Raw genomic sequence first — 19,711 nt, 5'->3', positions numbered from 1 at the left:
AAGAGAAACTTAGGCAAAGGGAGCAGTTAATTCATCCATCCATCCATTTTCGAATCCGCTGACCCTCAAAAGGGTCGTGGATGTGCTGGAGCCTATCCCAGTTGTCTTCGGGTAGGCGGGGTGCACCCTGAACTGATTGCCAGCCAATTGCAGGGCACACATGGACGAGCACCTATCCACACTCACACTCACACCTAGGACAATTTAGAGTGTTCCGTTTACCTGCCATGCATGTTTTTGGAATGTGGGAGGAAACCGGAGTACCCGGAGAAAATCCACGCAGGCATGGGGAGGACATGCAAACTCCACACAGGAAGGCCGGAGCCGTAATCGACGAGAACAGTTATTTTAGGTTTGCAAATAGGTTTGCACAAAACCTTTATATGTAATACAAAAATAACAGAGGCTTATTAACGCAAAAAAATGTAACCTCCTGTGGGGACCTCTCATCGGTCTACCTTTGGTGCCCTGCAGTCCCCTCTCTTACATTCTCTCCTAGTTTGTTCACCACAAAGCATTTATGCTTCGGGCACCCAAATTGCTGGCGTCGACGCTGGGCGTAACAGGCGAGTCATATTGAAGTTGATGTAAATATAGTAGATGGATATATTGCAGGCGCTAAAATTTAATGAGGTAGCAAGCACTGCAGTATACTATTCGTCCAATCATCGGGAACTCGGTCCTGAAAGACAACCGTAAATTAATTAATCACAAACTTCACTCAATTTCTCAATCTGTTCGTCAAAAAAATCCAAATGATCATGTTGATTAAAATTTTAAAAACTGCGAGATTAATTAATCACAAACTTCACTCAATTTCTCAATCTCTTCGTCAAAAAATCCAAATCATCATCTTGATTAAAATTTTAAAAACTGTGAGTCTGGTGATGGAAGCGGAACTTGTTCCAACTTTAATGATCTTGAACAGATATCGGATATGAATGGATGCAATGATATCCGTATATCAGATATAGAATTGTACTATTTTATTTCTTTTTTCAAAATATTAAACCAACTTTGTTGAGGTGTCTGCTTGGTGATCTAAGGTAGGAGAAAAAGTCAAAACGCAAGAATCTTCGATTAACAATTAACATGATAAGAAATCATGACTCAGTGATGAAACACTTTCAACAGATCAGGTCCAAATAGTCAAATTCAAAAGTTCGACGGCAACTTTTTCTGAATGATAACTGCTTCAAGTTTAAAAATTGACTTTCACAGATTGCTCTTTTCTCTAACCCTTAAGCATAACCTAAAAGGCTGAACATTTGTGACATAAAGGTTGTGAGGGACATGTCTAAGTGTGTAGGACAGAGTTTAAAAATATGGTGATTGTTATAGAAGCAATGAGGCAGCGTGGCCCTGCTGGCTCTTTGCCGGTCAAGCCCATCTCAGGGGACCCATTTCAATCAGAGCCATTTAATCAGCATCACATTCCCAAGCTGGGACTTTATGTGTCAGTGCAGGGCTTAATGCACTGCCCTGGTGATAGACTGAAGACAGCGCACGCATGCAAGTAATAGCAGGTCTGCATGGAGAGAAAAAAAAAACTCAAATCAACTCTACAGAGCCACACAAAGTACCGATAACGAGTAAATAAATAAATAACATCTGTAATTTCAATTTTTGGAAGGCATAGTACTGCCATATAAGTAGTGTGCCATGTTCATGTAATAGATTGATTTATTAATGCGGCAGGCAGGTCACCTCTGTGCCCACACCTTTAACTGCCTCCATTTTAGTAATTGCACAGGGAAAGATAGAAGACAAATATAACGCTGAAGTCATAAAAATGACAGTAAATCAATAAATTGCTGCACTGCCACTACTTAAGGTAAGAGAATGACCTCGTTGTCCTCGTCATTAAGCGTTCTTGTCTCCATTCTGGAAGAGATTGCGGCCGCCTGTCAACGGCCCATTAAAAAGTTCCTAAGTACTTGTGTACCTCAGCCACTTGGATCATCGAGGAATATCTCAATTAGAAGAGCCTTTTACTTCATAATTTAATGTTTTAAATAGTTGTGGCCAGCAAACATCTGCGACACTGTTCAGGTGAATTTACGAACTCTTTATGGAGAAATTAAAAGCGGAAGCATTTTAGTGTCCCTCACCCTTAGGCATCTGTAAAAGATTTTACATTGCCAAGCAATATGTTAAAGGCCTTAATGTTTTCTGCTAATGGTCTAATGTTTGCTCAACCTATTTTTGTGTCTATGCTGCATAATAGAATACAATGCATGAAAACTGCCATTTAGTTTTCATGTTTTCATCAGAGATTTTTTTGTGGGACAGACAAAACACTCTCGCTCAAATCTATTTAGGTTCAACGGTTGTTTCAACGGCGCAAAGGAGAACATCCGGATAAATACACAAACCCCTTCAAAAAGAATGCAAAATGAAATGATACATCTTGAGCAATGTAGCACACTCAAGAGAAAAGGCACAAAGATGCAGTGTGTGACGCTTTGTAAGACGGGGTGTTTCAAGAATCATTTCGTAATCTAATAACATTTATCTGTTAAATGATCTTAGAGTGGAAAAAGATATGCAACATACGTTTAATGTTCATATTCAGATTAAGGGCTCGATTTTCGTGCCTAGCGCAAGTCTAGTACAAAGCGCGGTCTCACTGTGAGCATAGGTGGAGTTTGATTTCTTTAGGTATTTTTGTAGATGCGCAGTGTTAGAAATGGGCGTTTGCGCTGTTGTGGGCCTGAACACAGCCGAGGAGCTCCCTGGCCGGTTGTAGCAGCACCTCTCATTCTGCATATTGAATATAGTATTTGTGAAGTGTTGCGAAATTGTTTCTACAATCTGCACCACTTTTAATATGTTGTTGGAATTCTGCTCAATAAATCTTTTATTTTCCAACATAAGTCTGCTTAATTGTGTTTGCTCCAGACATTTAGACAATTACATTCATATTTCAAAATTATGTTTTCGGAACACCCTGTATTATACTTGCTTTTAGTTTCTGTTTTCACCATGAACTGTATGATGTTGCTCTTTCTTTCAGATGTCCTGTAAGCAGGTGGTGGAGTGTTGACAGAAGGATGAAGGGATGGCAGTCGAGTGAGATTTATAGAGAGGATTCTTTCAAACGCTTGTCTAATGAGCCATCTGGAGCAGCAGCCCTGTGGAGACACTCTGACCCTCTCACTTCCAAAAATTCCACAACACTCATGATATGACACCCACAGACTAGATGTTGTTGTGAGCTACTAAGTATGACAGTATGCCATAGAACACAAATAACATAGTGGCTCTTTGCATTTTAGCACACCCCCGTAGAACAGTAATACTGCACTGATCATTGTAGCTCCAGCTCTCCACACCCTTGAACAATAAATAAAAAACAGAAAACCAAGTCGGATCATTCATCACATGGGCAAAACGATGTTTTAACGGGACACACTGCAGCGGTTATCACTCACATAAATCAGTCGTTTCAGACGAACACAGCATTCTGAACTACATAGTCCATGATACAAAATACTGAACCAATAGGAGCTCATGACGATAAAATGATTGGTCAAGGCTATTTCTTTGTCACTGCTGTTATTGAAAAACACTTTTGTCCTCATTTTCATTTTCATCCAGTATCATGATTTTATATATAAAAAAAAAAATCCTCGTCTCACCCCTCGGGTGGTGTCCATCCCTCATTCAGCTCGGGTCCTCTACCAGAGGCCAGGAAGCTTGAGGGTTCTGCACAGTATCCTTGCTGTTCCCAGCACTGCACATTTCTGGACTGAGATGTCCGATGTTGTTCCCGGGATCTGTTGCAACCACTCATCTAGTTTGGGGGTCACTGCCCCGAGTGCTCCGACCACCACAGGCACGACTGTCACCTTTACCTTCCAGGCTCTCTCCAGCTCCTCTCTGAGCCCTTGGTATTTCTCGAGTTTCTCGTGTTCCTTATATATACACACATATATATATATATATACACACACACACACACACACACACACGTAAATATCGCCAACCTCCCCACAATATCGTGATAATTATCATATCGTGAGGTTCATATCATGTTAATATTTATCACAATATTTGGATATCATTCCGTCCCCAAGTAGAATAATGGAGCTCAGATAGTCAACTTGACAGGATATGCAGCCTCCATTTGAAGTCAAGTCAGTCGCCGCAACGAGGGCCTCAAAATAAAAGCAAAAGTGGAGCATTGAGATTTGTGTACAGTCGTTCTTGTTCCAATTTTATTTTGAAGTTGATCCTCACGGTGTGCTGCATAGCGTATCAACAACCGTTGTCAAAGTCTGCTGTGTTCACTCCCACAACGGCGCAAAAGCCCATTTCTAACTGTGCCCATCTTTAGAAATATCCCCCTAAAAAATAAAGAAAATTCCATTCATGCCACAGTTAGACTGCACGTTGCACTAGACTTGCACTGGGCACAAAAATTGGGCCCGCAATGTAATTTTGTTGTTATTATTTGAAATATCAGATTGCAGCGCTATCATGTCAGCTTCACTTGGACCTGCCGAGCTGATGCTGCCAGTGATTACAAGCTGGCTGAGAGCGAATGAGGAGAAGACTCAGCAAGGTAATGGGGTGCTGAAATGCAGCCAATGTTGGGGCAACATTAACATTAGCTGACAGAAGGTTTGGGACACAAGCCAGCTCCATTTGATCACGTACATTTGGCTCTTCTCTCAACTCCGTGGTGATGAAGGTGACGTTTTTATGATCCTCTGGAAGGCAGAAAGACTTTAAATAGTTTTGTGAAAATACTGGCAATCTTCAAGGGTAATCAGGTTGATCAGACTTTAAATTGTGGCTGTTCATTGAAAGGCCACGCTTCAGTGTTGAAGCAGCTGCAGCTTTGCATCTTGAAAGGCATACGGGTCTTCCAAAAGAGTATTGTCCTTCAGAAAAAAAACCAAATCCATTTCCACACCACTTGTCCTCATCGGGTTTATGGGTGTGCTACAGGCTAGCCCAACCTACTTTGGTGAGAGGCATGGCACACCCTGGATTGTTTGGCAATCACTCGCAGGGCGATTACCTATGACCTACTGATTCAGATTCAGATTCAGAAAACTTTATTTACTGTATAGGTAACAATCAATTCATACCTCGTGACGTTTTTATGATCCTCTGGAAGGCAGAAAGACTTTAAATAGTTTTGTGAAAATACTGGCAATCTTCAAGGGTAATCAGGTTGATCAGACTTTAAATTGTGGCTGTTCATTTAAAGGCCACGCTTCAGTGTTGAAGCAGCTGCAGCTTTGCATCTTGAAAGGCATACGGGTCTTCCAAAAGAGTATTGTCCTTCAGAAAAAAAACCAAATCCATTTCCACACCACTTGTCCTCATCGGGTTTATGGGTGTGCTACAGGCTAGCCCAACCTACTTTGGTGAGAGGCATGGCACACCCTGGATTGTTTGGCAATCACTCGCAGGGCGATTACCTGTGACCTACTGATTCAGAAAACTTTATTGACTGTATAGGTAACAATCAATTTATACCTAAGAGAAATTCAGAGGCATACATTTACCCAACATACATGTATTGGGAATGTGTGGGGAAGCTGGAATACCCAAACAAAAACCATACAAGCACTGTGAGAACACATTTTCAAGTAGTGGAATATTTTTGGGGTAGTAAACTGTTTTATTGCAAACTCTTCTCACAACAAATACACTTTCAAGCAACGTAAAGACAGTGTGGAAATGATGCTCTGATATGCGGCGCATGTTGAAACATTTTGACTGTAAAAAAATAATTAAATCACAAATGGTGATGCATAAGCTGATTATTAAGGGGTTGCTACTTATTCTTAGACTAGTGACATGAGCTTCACGTTTCTACTTTGAGATAAAATATTAGCCCCTTCTGTTATGCAAATACTGTACAGCAGTAGCACATCTTCCAGTAAATTAAACAATTGTGTTTTGATTTTTCTGCAAAATCAAAAATGGGCTTGTGCGTGATTCCTTGGTGAGCATCATACAGTACAATCTTACTGTCACAAACCTGAAGAGAAACGTGCACGTTGTTTTCACGTGAACTGATAAGCCTTTTGCCAAAAGTGAACTCTAAAGTGCTCACCTTGGTTCAGCCATCAATTATTGATGCAACCTGTTGAAAAGCACAGAGGATGTCCACATTCCGTATTGTCTAGCAGCAGGGGTGCTTCATTTCATCAAAATGTCCACCAGTTCATTGGTTCATAAAATTGGTGCCATGGTTACTGCATTTGAAATCCGATGAGGTGTCAAGCATTAAAGAAGATCTCAGTTGGAGATGATCATTTGAGGCATGTTGAACATATAATACTGCAGCCTAGTGAACACAGGCATGTTTCAGATGCTAATGCTCAGATTTTATTGTATTTCTATTCAGCCTGGAACAGTCCAGAAAAATGCATAATTCATGCAAAGATGTAATGTCTGATGATGTGTAGATGTCGATATAAATCTTTTATACAGGAAAATACTGCATAAAATGACTAATCTGCCACGCTTTGCATAATAAAACGAATGTCATTTTCCCCACAATATATTATCCCAACCTCAATTCCAATGAAGTTGTGATGTTGTGTAAAACATAAATAAAAACACAATACAATTTTCCAATCCTTTTCAACCTATGATGAATTACACTACAAATCTATTTCATGTTCAGACTGACAAATGTTACTGCCGTTTTTTGCAAATAGGCTCTCATTTTGAATTTGCAACACATTCCAAAAAAAAAGCTGCGTCAGTGGCATTAACAGTTTTCCATTTTTACATCACCTTCCCTTTTAAAGGGGCCATTGGTTGGCCTGAACATTGGCACTTAGTAATAAGTCTGTCTGTAAAAATGTCAGCACTAAAATTCATCCCCCTGAAAAACTCAGTGGTGATTTAATGCATATTGTACATCCAGCACCTCTTAATGACGGCCATTATTTGTGGACGGTGACGGCTTTTTTTTTTCCACACGTCTCCCTGACTACGTAATTGAAGGAGGAAAGCATTGTAATATTGTTTCCTGGGCTTGCTTTGTCATATTGTGTTGTCACCTGGTGTCTAAAAACAGTCTCCAGTCAGTCTCCAAAATTCACATGCACGGCTCTACTCATGGGCCACTTCAAGCTGTGAGAATATCAAAGCGATCGGCACAATATTTTGGATTTTATCGATGTCAACTGTGAGCTCCTATGAGGAAAAGCCATTAACCTCCACAAAATGGAAAATAAATCGTTTTTGTGTTTTTACAGGTTGAATTGGTAAGTGCATATTTGTTTTGGTGGCGATTGGTCGTAGTTTTAAGATATTTAATGATGTTTAAGTTCAGGGTTTTTTTTTCGTGTTTTTTTTTTTTTTTTTAAACTCCACAGGCCTCCAGCTAGCTCTGGCAGCCAGATCCCTCCGCTTACACTACCTCAGTTGTTCGACCAGCAGTTAGCGTTCGGCCGTCGAGGTTAGCGAGATAAAATTGGATTTCTATCGGCGAGAGATGGAGCTGCGCGTTGCGGAAAGCAGTCAGCTGAAGTTAGCGGGTTGAATGCTGGATTCTGTCTGGTCAGAAATGGAGCGGTGCGACATGTGTTGGGTGAAGTGGCCGCTTTGAGTATGTCAAGGTCGTAGTTTTAAGATATTTAATGATGTTTAAGTTAAGGGGTTTTTTTTTCGGGGTTTTTTTGTTTTTTGTTTTTTTTAACTCCATAGGCCTCCAGCTAGCTCTGGCAGCCAGATCCCTCAGCTCACACTACCTCAGTTGTTAGACCAGCAGTTAGCGTTCGGCTGCCGAGGTTAGCGAGATAAAATTGGATTCCTATCGGCGAGAGATGGAGCTCCTCGTTGCGGAAAGCAGTCAGTTGAAGTTAGCGGGTTGAATGCTGGATTCTGTCTGGTCAGAAATGGAGCAGTGTGACATGTGTTGGGTGAAGTGGCCGCTTCGAGTCTGTCAGATTTGGAAAGGCAGGGGTGCAATCAGAGGTTGGATTCGTGAAAATGAACTTCAAATCCAGGATACCCATGACCCTCATGAGGATATATGGTGCAAAACAAAAAATGAAAAGATGAATGAATGGCACACTGATGTAGGCCTCCAGCTAGCTCTGGCAGCCAGATCCCTCAGCTCACACTACCTCAGTTGTTAGACCAGCAGTTAGCGTTCGGCTGCCGAGGTTAGCGAGATAAAATTGGATTCCTATCGGCGAGAGATGGAGCTCCTCGTTGCGGAAAGCAGTCAGTTGAAGTTAGCGGGTTGAATGCTGGATTCTGTCTGGTCAGAAATGGAGCAGTGTGACATGTGTTGGGTGAAGTGGCCGCTTCGAGTCTGTCAGATTTGGAAAGGCAGGGGTGCAATCAGAGGTTGGATTTGTGAAAATGAACTTCAAATCCAGGACACCCACGACCCTTATGAGGATATATGGTGCAAAACAAAAAATGAAAGGATGAATGAATGGCACACCGATGCTCTACAGAATATTCAGGCGTACTCAGAACGCCTCGATTTTGATAAAAATGAGGGATGCCGTCAAGATTGACTGGGAAAAGACTACTTCCATTCCACAACGCAAATTAGAATCAGTATGATCTTAGCAATACTTTTACAGCACCCCTGTCACTATTGGGTGCAAGAGAGTGTCACACATGGATATTCAATCGTGCAGGTGCACGCCGGTCTCCAATTGCCTACGTCACATGCACAACACACTCCGTCATCCGCAAGGAGAGATTTTGCAGTTTAGCTGACAATGTAATGCACAGACTCCAGCGAATCCATTTCGATTTCCCCAATGTCAAGCACAGAATATTCAGGCGTACTCAGAACGCCTCGATTTTGGTAAAAATGAGGGATGCCGTGAAGATTGACTGGGACTACTTCCATTCCACAACAGCGCAAACGCCCCGTTATGTCCAATTCTGCCTACGCAAAGTCTTGCAAACTACCAAGAGAAAGAAAACTCCAGCCAAGCTCAGTTAGACCGCGCTTTGCTTTCTGAGGTGCCAAGTTCAACTCTGGAGCCGCCTTTCCTATGTGCACTCTGCATGCTGTCCCTGTGCTCACAGTGCACTCAATTTTTCTCCTTTTATTATTGATGTCATCTTATTGTGGACTGAGAGCTTTTGTACTCAGAAGCCAGAACACATCTGCTGCTGCACCACAGAAAAACACTCGACCGTCATCATCATTATCAAAATTCTTCCTCTTTGCCATCAGTGGTGTCCTGTTTGTGGTGGCACCAAAACTACCAGAAAAGTAAAATGAAAACACACTTATGTGTTATGTTGTATTATTGTTAATACCTTTTTGTTTACAGTCTATAAATCAATTTGTTACAGCTGCAGCTGCTGTGAAAGGACTATATAAATAAAGATGTATTGCACTCTATAGTGGAGTCAATCATATTTTAATATTCACGAGACACTCTATGTGAAGATCAGCCATGATGTAATACATGTCCGCATGCAGTTCACTGATTGAAATGAATTTGAAGACACAATTTTTCTGAAAATGTGTTTATTTTGTGTAATTTCAGGGGTTGTACAGAGAGCTACTGAATACTGTTACACTTCAATGAAAACGCCATGTGTTTTTAATTCCCAACTTTTTGCCGGAACAATAATTTTTGTTTGGCCTTAAAATAACAATGAAGTACAGGGTTGCACCACCTCAGTTTGTTATTTAACGGGTCACCGCTGTGTGAGGTTCTGTGGCAGAAGAAAAATTCCCATCAGTCACCAACTGGTAATGTGTCACCGCCACCGCTACAATGTCATCTGGATGGCAATTAAATAAAAGTGTCAAACCCGGTGAAACCATCCATCCAGCCAATCGCATCCCGGTGAAACCATTGAACCTTCTAGTTGGACTACTGTATATCTTCAGCCTTTGCCAGCTAAATATTTCAGGTACTGGAGCAAGGCTGGTGCAGGGCAAGCGGAAAAGAGGTGCAGTAACGTGGCATTTTACAGTAAGTGGTAACATCAGTCAGTCAGTCACCCCAAGATCAAAGCTACGATTTATTTATATGATGAAGATTAGCTTTGTGGGAGGAATCTGTCATTCCCTTGAAAAAGGAACCACCCATCAAGTCTCCATCTGTCCACATGGCCCGTCAATAAGTCAACATGGAATAACAAATGCGGAAGCATTGCCGCGGTGCCCTTGAGCTAAACAATAAAACAATAAACGCCCAACTGCTTTTTTACTGTATCCCAACCACCCTTCATCAATTCTCTACACTGCTTTTTCCCATTAGAGCAGTGGGTGAGCTGGAGACTTTTCCTGCTGACTTTGAACAAGAGGCAATATGTACCCTGGAATGGTCTGATTGAAAATGCATGTACCAATAAGTGTATTTGTGTGCGTGTGTGTGCGTGTGTGTGCGTGTGTGTGTGTGTGTGTGTGTGTGTGTGTGTGTGTGTGTGTGTGTGTGTGTGTGTGTGTGTGTGTGTGTGTGTGTGTGTGTGTGTGTGCATATGGGTGTGTGTATATATCCATCCATCCATCCATTGACCGAACCCATTCATCCATTTTCTAATCCGTTTATCCTCACAAGGATTGTGGGCGTGCTGGAGCTTATCCCAGCTGTCTTCAGGCAGCAGGCGGGGTACACGCTGAACTGGTTGCCAGCCAATCGCAGGGCACACAGCGACGAACAACCATCCGCGCTCACACTCACACCTAGGGACAATTTAGAGTCTTCAATCAGCCTGCCATGCATGTTTTTTGGAATGTGGGAGGAAACCGGAGTACCCGGAGAAAAGCCACACAGGCCCAGAGAGAATATGCAAACTCCACACAGGAAGGCCGGAGCCGGGATAGAACCCTGCACCTTTGCACTGCGAGGCCGACACACTGACCACTGAATCACCGGGCCGTCCAGAAAATAACCATTTGACATTTGATTGTCTGTGTTGAATGTGGTGGTTTCGCTGAGCCTGAAGATTTTATTCTAAATTCTTGGCTTTTTAATTTTAAACTCCATACTCCATGATTTACAACCAGCCTTTTTTTTTTTTTTTTTAAAGCGAATCAAGCCTCTTTGGTGTTTGCACACAAATTCCTAGGTGATGCAAAGTGGGTCTGTCTGGACGGGAGAACGCACGTACAGGAGATGGAAAGACTTGTCTCTGTGTGCCCTGTGATTGGCTGGCAACCGGGTTTCCCCGCCTACTGCCCAAAGACGGCCGGGAGAGGCTCCAGCGACCCTTGTGAAGATAAAGCAGATCGGAAAACGTATGGATGGATGGTTGTTTTCCATCCGTTCAGCTCAGCTGTGTTGAGTAGAGCAAGTGAAAGTTCTGACAGACACCTTGAGGCTCGCTTCAAACTTCTGTCACTATATTTAACAGATGGTCCTGATTTATGAATGCTTTTTATCAACACTTTGCAATGGAAAATTTAAACTTTGTAAAAAAAAACCCCAGAAAATAGCATTCAACTCTCCCTCCAAGGTATTTTGGAGATGGATAACCACTCTTTTTCAAACAATTGTTCTTTCCTGCTGAGAGTGTAATGAGAAAACTGGTCTTTTTAAATTTTGCATTAGTGACATAAACAGTGGGGGAAAAACGATTTGCACCAAGCTACTCGGGTTGATGTTATTTAAATCTACATCGTTTGCGCGGATGTTTATACAATGGGTCTTTTGTATGAATTATGCCGTGATGTTGGGTGCTGCTTTGGAGTAGCAGATGGAGTAACTCTTCCACCAGTCGGCCTGCTAATGAGCATAAAGTGTCTAGAAGACATTGGCAGATGCCGCAACGAGAAGGCATTTCCAAAAAGTACTTCTCAGGATATGCGTTTTGTTATAATTGTTGCCAGAATATACAAAGAATTGCAAAGATTTGTCAGCGTAATGGCTGTGACTTGATAACATTTTTTTTTCTGCATGACAGACCAGATGGATTCTTCCACAAATCCATCTGTGTAAGAGTCCATTGCAAGTGTTGTGAAATTGGCAGGCACTTTCAGAAAACAATGAGCAGATGATCCGTCTTTCTTTGGCATTCATTTGGGCCAATCACATCAAATTGTAGGTGTGTGTGAGTTTCAGACCAGGCAGCTGAGTTCAGTTTTGAAGTGTACGAAATAGTCAGTGTTTCCAGAACACTCATCCAGTGGAGTTCATTCGTGTGCAGTACAGTTCCTTTGGGTTTCTTGGAGCTAGACACACTCCCATCCACTGAATGACCGGGAGAAAATTGACACTTTTGGGTTGAAATGGAATTCAAAGACTGGGACCGACGGCGATAATCATTTACAGTTTCAATGTAACATCAACATGCATCCAATACAAAGCAATACAAAAATCCATTTCTGTCACACTATTATTTTCAAGGGACTACTATTCCTACTGTCCACTGTAGTACATCGTGTATGAAATACAATGCCTGGTGACAAGGGTCGAAAGATGCATTGTTGATGGGTGGGTGAGAGGTTTTTGCAGGTTGTAGAAACAGTCAGATCTCCAGGGAGAAAAAAAAAACTTTACATGCAGGTTTGGGTCTTTTGGGATCGCTTTTCTGATCGAAGGGTGACAACTAATGTAAGAGCTGAGAGGTTTCTTTCATACCTCCTGTGGCCTTGCATACTCTGCATACATGATAAATGTCCGCGATTGTTGTGAGAGGAGCGTCAATGAACCTCTCAGCTACTTTCTTCACACGTTGCAGTGATCTTTAATCCGTCAGAGTGCAGGTCCCAAACCGCAACGTGAAGCTGATTTCTTTTTTTTTTTTTGTCTTCTTTAATTAATAATTGTTGTCTAGTGAGAGAAAGATCTTGATCAGAACTGGAGAAAAGCAAAGCTTCGGTAAAATTTAAGTACGGTTACCAATCCATATTCGGAACACTGTCTCGACATCTTCTGCATGAGTTCATCTTCTCGTTCCACACAGCGGGTTGACTTCTTCCCATCCATACAGGATTAGATTTAGCCTGGCGGTTGACTTTTGCTCATAAATAATTTGCTGTAATATTTTGTTTCTCTTTTTCTAAATGGAAATGACTTAATAGTGTCAAAGGTGGTTACAATAATGCTATGTACTGGGCTGATGCACGATTGTTGAAAGCAAGTGTCATAACCAGGTATTAGTAACATCTTCCATGCTATTCTCCTATTGCAAGAATCTGTACAAACGAATTATCTCCTGGGAACTCAGTGAGACAGAATGCATGACAAAATTTGACGTTATGTTGTGTAGGGGTGTTTGCTGAAGGAGAGACAGAGATGGAACTGGAGGGTTATATTTAGAGCTGCAATCTGGCATGAGGTGGGGCAGGATGTGTGGGTGAAAGGGGTTATGCGAATGATTAATATGCTCCGCTATAACATTGAAACTGCACTTTAAGTAATGCTCCTCAAGGCCACTTGGAAGACTGAAGAATCAGCTAATCACTGCTTCTCCTCAGTTAATGCTATTAATGTAATGATGCTATTAGGATAAATCTGAGAGGAATAAAAATGATGAACTATTCTGCAAAGCCTTATGTCATCCAAAAGTTCCAAAAAAAATCATCTCTCGTATTGGATGACTTTCCCGGCGTTGCACCAACTGATAAAGGTATATTTAGCATGCACAGACAAGAGAGTTTGAAACAGTAGCACAAATCAAGAAGGCAATGAATTAAATGAGAGCTCTTGTGCGGACATATGAGGAATCATCGCCCTAAAGGGAGGAATAGTTTTCGGCTGCGGATTTAGGCACAGAGCTGTAGCTGAAATAAACGTTTCCCTTCCTCTGCCTGAGTGTGGAGACTATGAACAAAAGCAGCACTTTCACAATGAAGAGTCTCCTCATTAGTGCGCAGGACTTCCTCCCTGGCTCTCATCTCGCTGATCTCAGGTTCATTAGATTCTCTGTGTCAATGAAACTGATCTGCGCTCACCAAATTGGTCCATGTAAGCATGTGGATGGACTCATGAAATGAGCGAGACTGTCAAATGAAGTAGGTAGTGATTACATTACGGCATTCCAGTTTCACAATTCTAATGTGCTCGAATAAGCATCATAACGGCATCAAGAAAAACAATCCTGGAGCAAAACGGAAAAAAAAAAACGCTACCGCAGCGTAAACAGACAGATTTAATACATATCCACAGTAAGTACATGTGCCTTGTGCTGATTGGAGGTTTGAAATGGTCTATAGCATGCACAATCCACTTTAATGAGATTTTAGACTTGTTAAAAAGCTAATTCCTTTCCAAAAACATCCTCAACGTGGTGTTTTCCTCCATTCATCCATCTCTGTGCATTCCTGCTCTCTGGGCGCCAGCACCACCCAATTAAAAAAAAAAATATATATATATATATATATATATAAAGAGAGAGAAATAGATAGATAGATAGATAGATAGATAGATAGATAGATAGATAGATAGATAGATAGATAGATAGATAGATAGAGTATCTCTATCTATCTACAGTGATAATGTTACAGTTTGAGCCCTGCGAGTCCCAGGGACTCGCTGATCAGAAAAGTAGGAGTCCCATTATGCATTTAGAGAGTCCCAAATTTCAAATTCTGAAATGGTCTACTTATTCAGTTGCATATGATAATAACACAAACGTCAACAATATACTGTGATAATAAGTTTATTTCTTATAAACAAATGCTGCAAAAATTTTAATAATTCAGGCATACAAGATTTGCTGAGAAATAGGCTCTTATTTCATACCATGGTTCAGTCTTTGAGTTCATAAATTCTCCTCTCTTTACTCTGCTTCCAATGATGCAAGGCTTTCTCAAAGTCAACTTATCATCGCAAAAAACTATCCAACTGTAGCTACTTCCTCTGTGATATCTCCGCAATAAACTTTCGCAACACTTGTTCGCAACACTTGTTTTAACGTAACACAACTTGGCAATCGTCTGCCGATATCGCCAAACTCGTCTCGCAAGAACGGAAATCTCTTGCGCCCACGATCCTTATGAGCATACGGTAAGAGGCATAGAAAACGGATATGTGTATAACTTGGATTTATGTAACGCTTTACGATCTTTTGATGTCCCATTGTGTTCACGGCAATTCAACCTCTCATTGTTTTTGTTGCACTCTATCAGGCTAACAGCAGCCTGTTTCCACTCCACAGTCGGGAAAGTAAAAAGACTTCAGGCAGGAGTAACCCCATGCGATTGACAAATTCCATTTTCCATTCCATTCCACATCATTCATCCAGAAGTCAGCGGGCAGAGCAGCATATTTCAACAATGGTGTTGACGGGTTGCTATAGGCTGGCACACCATTTCAGCATTCTGCCTTTTAGGCCCCAAGAGTAGGTTAAAATACACCAAAGATTGATTGCCTGCCAGTTGGACATCATATTTCTCCTACGAATACTTCATGACTTGTACTGGAGGGAAATGAAACCCAGATGGTTAAAAGCCGTCTTTGTTTTTCCTTTATTGCTAATGACTTTTTTTTATTAGGTCTAAATATTTCAACCACTCTTGAGCCGTCTGATCAAACCAATTTACTTGTTATTTCGTTCAATCTTCCTGAAACCAAATAATATATTTTCAATTAGTACAGCGTAGCGATCATTAAAACACAGATTTCCATCGAGACTGACCCGACAAGACAAAATACTATATATGCTTGTTTGTTGCAGAGTTGAGTGTGTCGGTAAATTTTGACAGTCCGTCTTTCGTTATTCGCCAGCGGCGAACCACCCGTACGTCAATGGCAGTCCGTCGTTATTTCAAGTTGCCCAACTCTGTCATCGTCAGTCCGTCTCTCCTGTATTACAGTGCGTCACCGCTATTGTCGGACGCTCAGCCAATCTATCATCAGTCCCTCAGCGTTACTTTAAACACGCTTCCGTCGTCGCAAAATTCAAGTTCATCACCAGTATTTTAGGACTGTCAAATCCTTCTTCTTCTTCCTATTTGGTGGCAGCAGCGGCGCACGGCAACAGCCAGTCAGCATCGAGAACGTACTACTTACTACGTCACCACCAGATGAATTTGTGTTTCCAGGGATTTTGTGTATAGCTACAAATACAAATTCTTATCTGCACCACTCAACATGAGTTGGCTCCTGGCATAATGGGGAGAGCCACCATAGAAGTGTTACTTGACTCCTTTTCATTCGAAAAAAAAAAGAGAATGAAGACAGCAATTCAAACAGCACCTGTTGAGTGATGCTTCAAGTTTTGGTACTGTTTACTGTACGTCGGGGCACTGAGCAAACTGGTGGGGAAAGGCATGCAGTCAATTGATGGCGCGACAGGGACATGTGCCGTTGAGAATGGAAAAAAAAACACAAAACATTGGCAGGCCTGCAATTATTTGGACATTTCAAAAGAAATATAATGTACAGTAGGCTAGGTGTATGTAGGTTTGTATGTGGGTAGTGTAAGGCAAACACTTGTTTTTGCGACTATATCCATCATTACTAAGACATGTGGACATGTTGCATCCCATTGGATTTAGTTTTTTTTAAACCTACTGCATGCCTCATATGTGAGCTTGGACATTCCATTGCAGAAACAAAAAGTAATTTTCCCTTTAATGTCGTACATTCTGAATATTCTTTTAGATATATATTTAACCACTCATGTTTCCTTGATGCATCAGCTTTCCCCCCCCCCTCCCCGCTCCCCAAAACCTTTATTTGCTTTCGGCCTTTTTCTCTGCAGCTGAACAATTTCCATCCTCTCATTTTTCACCGCCACCCGCCATGTGAGGGGATCCATCACTATCTGTGAGTCTGTCTGGAAATGTACTGTGACCCTCCTTTGGGGAGAAAAAAAGTTTGCTCCTTTTTCAGATGAATTTCTTTTGGTCTACAAAACATTGAAATATAATCATCAAATTGCTTTCTCACTCATTCACCTTTTCCACAATTGATACAGCGTTAAACGTGAAGAGAAGCATGATCGCATGTGTGTGTGTGATTGTGCAGCGCTCGATGGCCGTATCAGAGTGCAGCAGGCTGTGCTGAATCATGGCCAGTCGAAAGATCCTGGCAGCAACGGTGAGGTGGAAAAAGATGAACAAAAGAAACGAAGAATACAACGGAAGCGTGGGTTTTGTTGTAGAGCAGCATGAGCAATTGACCTTGTGGTGAAGCAGATCATTCTATGTTGTTTGTGTTGGTTGGTTTGTTTATTTCTCGGTTTTATTTTCCAATTAACAGCCAGAATAAGAAAATCATCAATGCAAATCGACAATAATAGTTCTGGTGAGAGCAGATGAAAAAGGGATATCTCATTTCATTGCATTTCTGGAAAACATGGAACTTCAGCAACGTAAAATGGTGTTCAAGGCACAAAAAAAAAAAAAAAGTTGGTTGCTCACGCGGAGTTGAACTTTATTTGGGTTACTTTCGGTAGCCCTCAAATTCACACATCTGAAAAATAGGCTAACACAAATATACACAGTATGCATACAAGCGCATTTCTCCTTCCTTGGTTCACCGAAAAGCTTTCCTTGGATCCGAACAGTGGTTCTTAGTGATCCATTTAATTGAGAGAGACACTGAGTGACAGCTGAAAAGAATGATGAGGAGGAGGCCACTGCCAGACTGAGATGGACGTATAGGGAATCTGCTCATCACTGGTATAGTACACCCAATTTACTGACCTGACTCAGGCATGACAAGGAGGGAGAGAGTGTGTGTGTGTGTGTGTGTGTGTGTGTGTGTGTGTGTGTGTGTGTGTGTGTGTGTGTGTGTGTGTGTGTGTGTGTGTGTGTGTGAGAGAGAGAGAGAAAGAGAGAGAGAGAGAGAGAGAGAGCCGCACATCTGGCTTGTACTTTGCCGTGCTGTTGCTCCATAAGGGCTACAATAAATGACAAGACAAATTGCATTGAAAACAATCATGTTTGCTTACTTTCTAGGTATTGTGTGACAATTCTGGGCCCATTGTTCTGTTTTGTGCCCTCCCGGTGTTTTTCCACTCACACGAAACAGGACTCTACTTTGCAAGTCAGCGACTCCCACCTTATTAGTCACTCTGGTCACATGGGCAAACCGGTGCTCCAGATCAGCACTCTAGCCGCTTTTTCAGCCTTTCATGCTCACTGACTCAGTGCCAGATTGTTCTTCACGCGCCTATGCAATATTCTCTATCACTCTTCCTTGGATCAATCTCCGTTAACGACCTCTGAACTTCCCACTTCATCTTCCTCCTCGTAACCACGTCAAACTTCAAGACCTGATCATGGCTTCTGCCAGCACATTCTGCTTTCTGTCCGCCTGTCCTCGTGGCTGTTTGGGTTTCCGCTACAATGACATCTCAGTGTGATTCTCCATGTCTTGTTATGTGGGGATTCCTGAGCATTGAGACTTGATACTATTTTTATGGACAGCTATTCTTCCATGCTTCCGTTCAATGAGCAGGAACGCACATATTAATGATGTTATAAAAATGTTTTCTGTAATGAAAGTAGACTCGAACCATTGCTCTTCTAGGTAGTGGAACATAAATTTGGTGAATTTGATGAAGTTGCTAGTTGATAGTGACTACATTTACGGGCAGTCGATATCACATTTGCATGCAGTCAAAAGCTTTCTGAAACATTCAGAATGATCCGTTTGCATGCGGGAGATAGCGAGTTACTCCCGCATTTGAATATCTCGATTTAAATGGCAATGAACGGACAACGTAATCTTGTCGCTGTGTGTGAGTTTCGCCATGGTAGTTTACCTCTGCTTGCGTATTTCTGGTGAGGTGTGTACCAGAAGTACTGATTCCTATACGTAAAAATGTGTGTGTGTGTGTGTGTGTGTGTGTGTGTGTGTGTGTGTGTGTGTGTGTGTATGAGAGAGAGAGAGTGTCATGGATTAAATCATCGACAAGATATATACAGGATTCAAAATAATTTCTTCTCCTGTCTGGGTTTCCAAAAATGTCTTAGCCTGAGAGAAAAACTGCCACAGTGTTATTGAAATTGATTTGACTTTGTAAATATTGCATGAGTCAGTGCTGGGGTACATATTGCAGCCGCGGAAAAAAAATATTAAACTAATATATGGCATTTTTAAACATTTATTTTGTGTGTGCATGTGTGAGAAGGAGGGCCATGTCAGTGGCCTCACGGCATGCAATCTTCCATCACTGCCAATTGCTGTCACCTAGCAAACATGCCTTTGAATCATGTGTTTTATTCATGTTTGCATTATTCTTCGAAAGACGCATGCAGACACCCGCCCACAAATGGGGCTTAGTGTAAGCCTCGACATCCTACACGACAGCCTTGTCCGCCCATTTTCTCCTTCTTCCTCATGTCTGAGAGCTTCGCGACTCTTGTGGCTTTGTGAATATTCATCACTCCAGCGCTACGGTGTCTTCTTTATTTCACAAATCGGCTCACTGGTCTTGAATGGTCTGAGAGATTCCCTGAGGAGCTGGGACGTGACATCATCCACACTGTGGAAAATGTAAAATTGCTGCTGAGTTGCCCAGAAAATTTGCTTCTTAGACCTCAAATTTTTGACGAGTTTAGCATATCAGACCTCGGCTACTTTTCTGCTTATCAAATGATCCATGAAGGGATGCCTTGCTAATCCCAAAGGAATTTGATATCCAATTAAAGACTAATGCTCGACCTCACCTGGAATTATGTTTCGACCTTATCTTTATATCTCTTTTGTTTGTTTGTTTGTTTGCTTTTTTTGCTTGTACTTATAACCAAGTAGGTCACAAATAAGAATGAACCTTCCCCATAACATAAAGACAGAAAGTCTTATTTAAAAGCAGTTGTCAGAAAGTAAGAAGCTCGCTCCCACCA

The sequence above is a fragment of the Hippocampus comes genome, unplaced genomic scaffold (assembly GCF_001891065.2).
Source record: "Hippocampus comes isolate QL1 unplaced genomic scaffold, H_comes_QL1_v1.1 scaffold107, whole genome shotgun sequence".
NCBI lineage: Eukaryota > Metazoa > Chordata > Actinopteri > Syngnathiformes > Syngnathidae > Hippocampus > Hippocampus comes.
Note: the sequence above shows the minus strand (reverse complement) of the source record.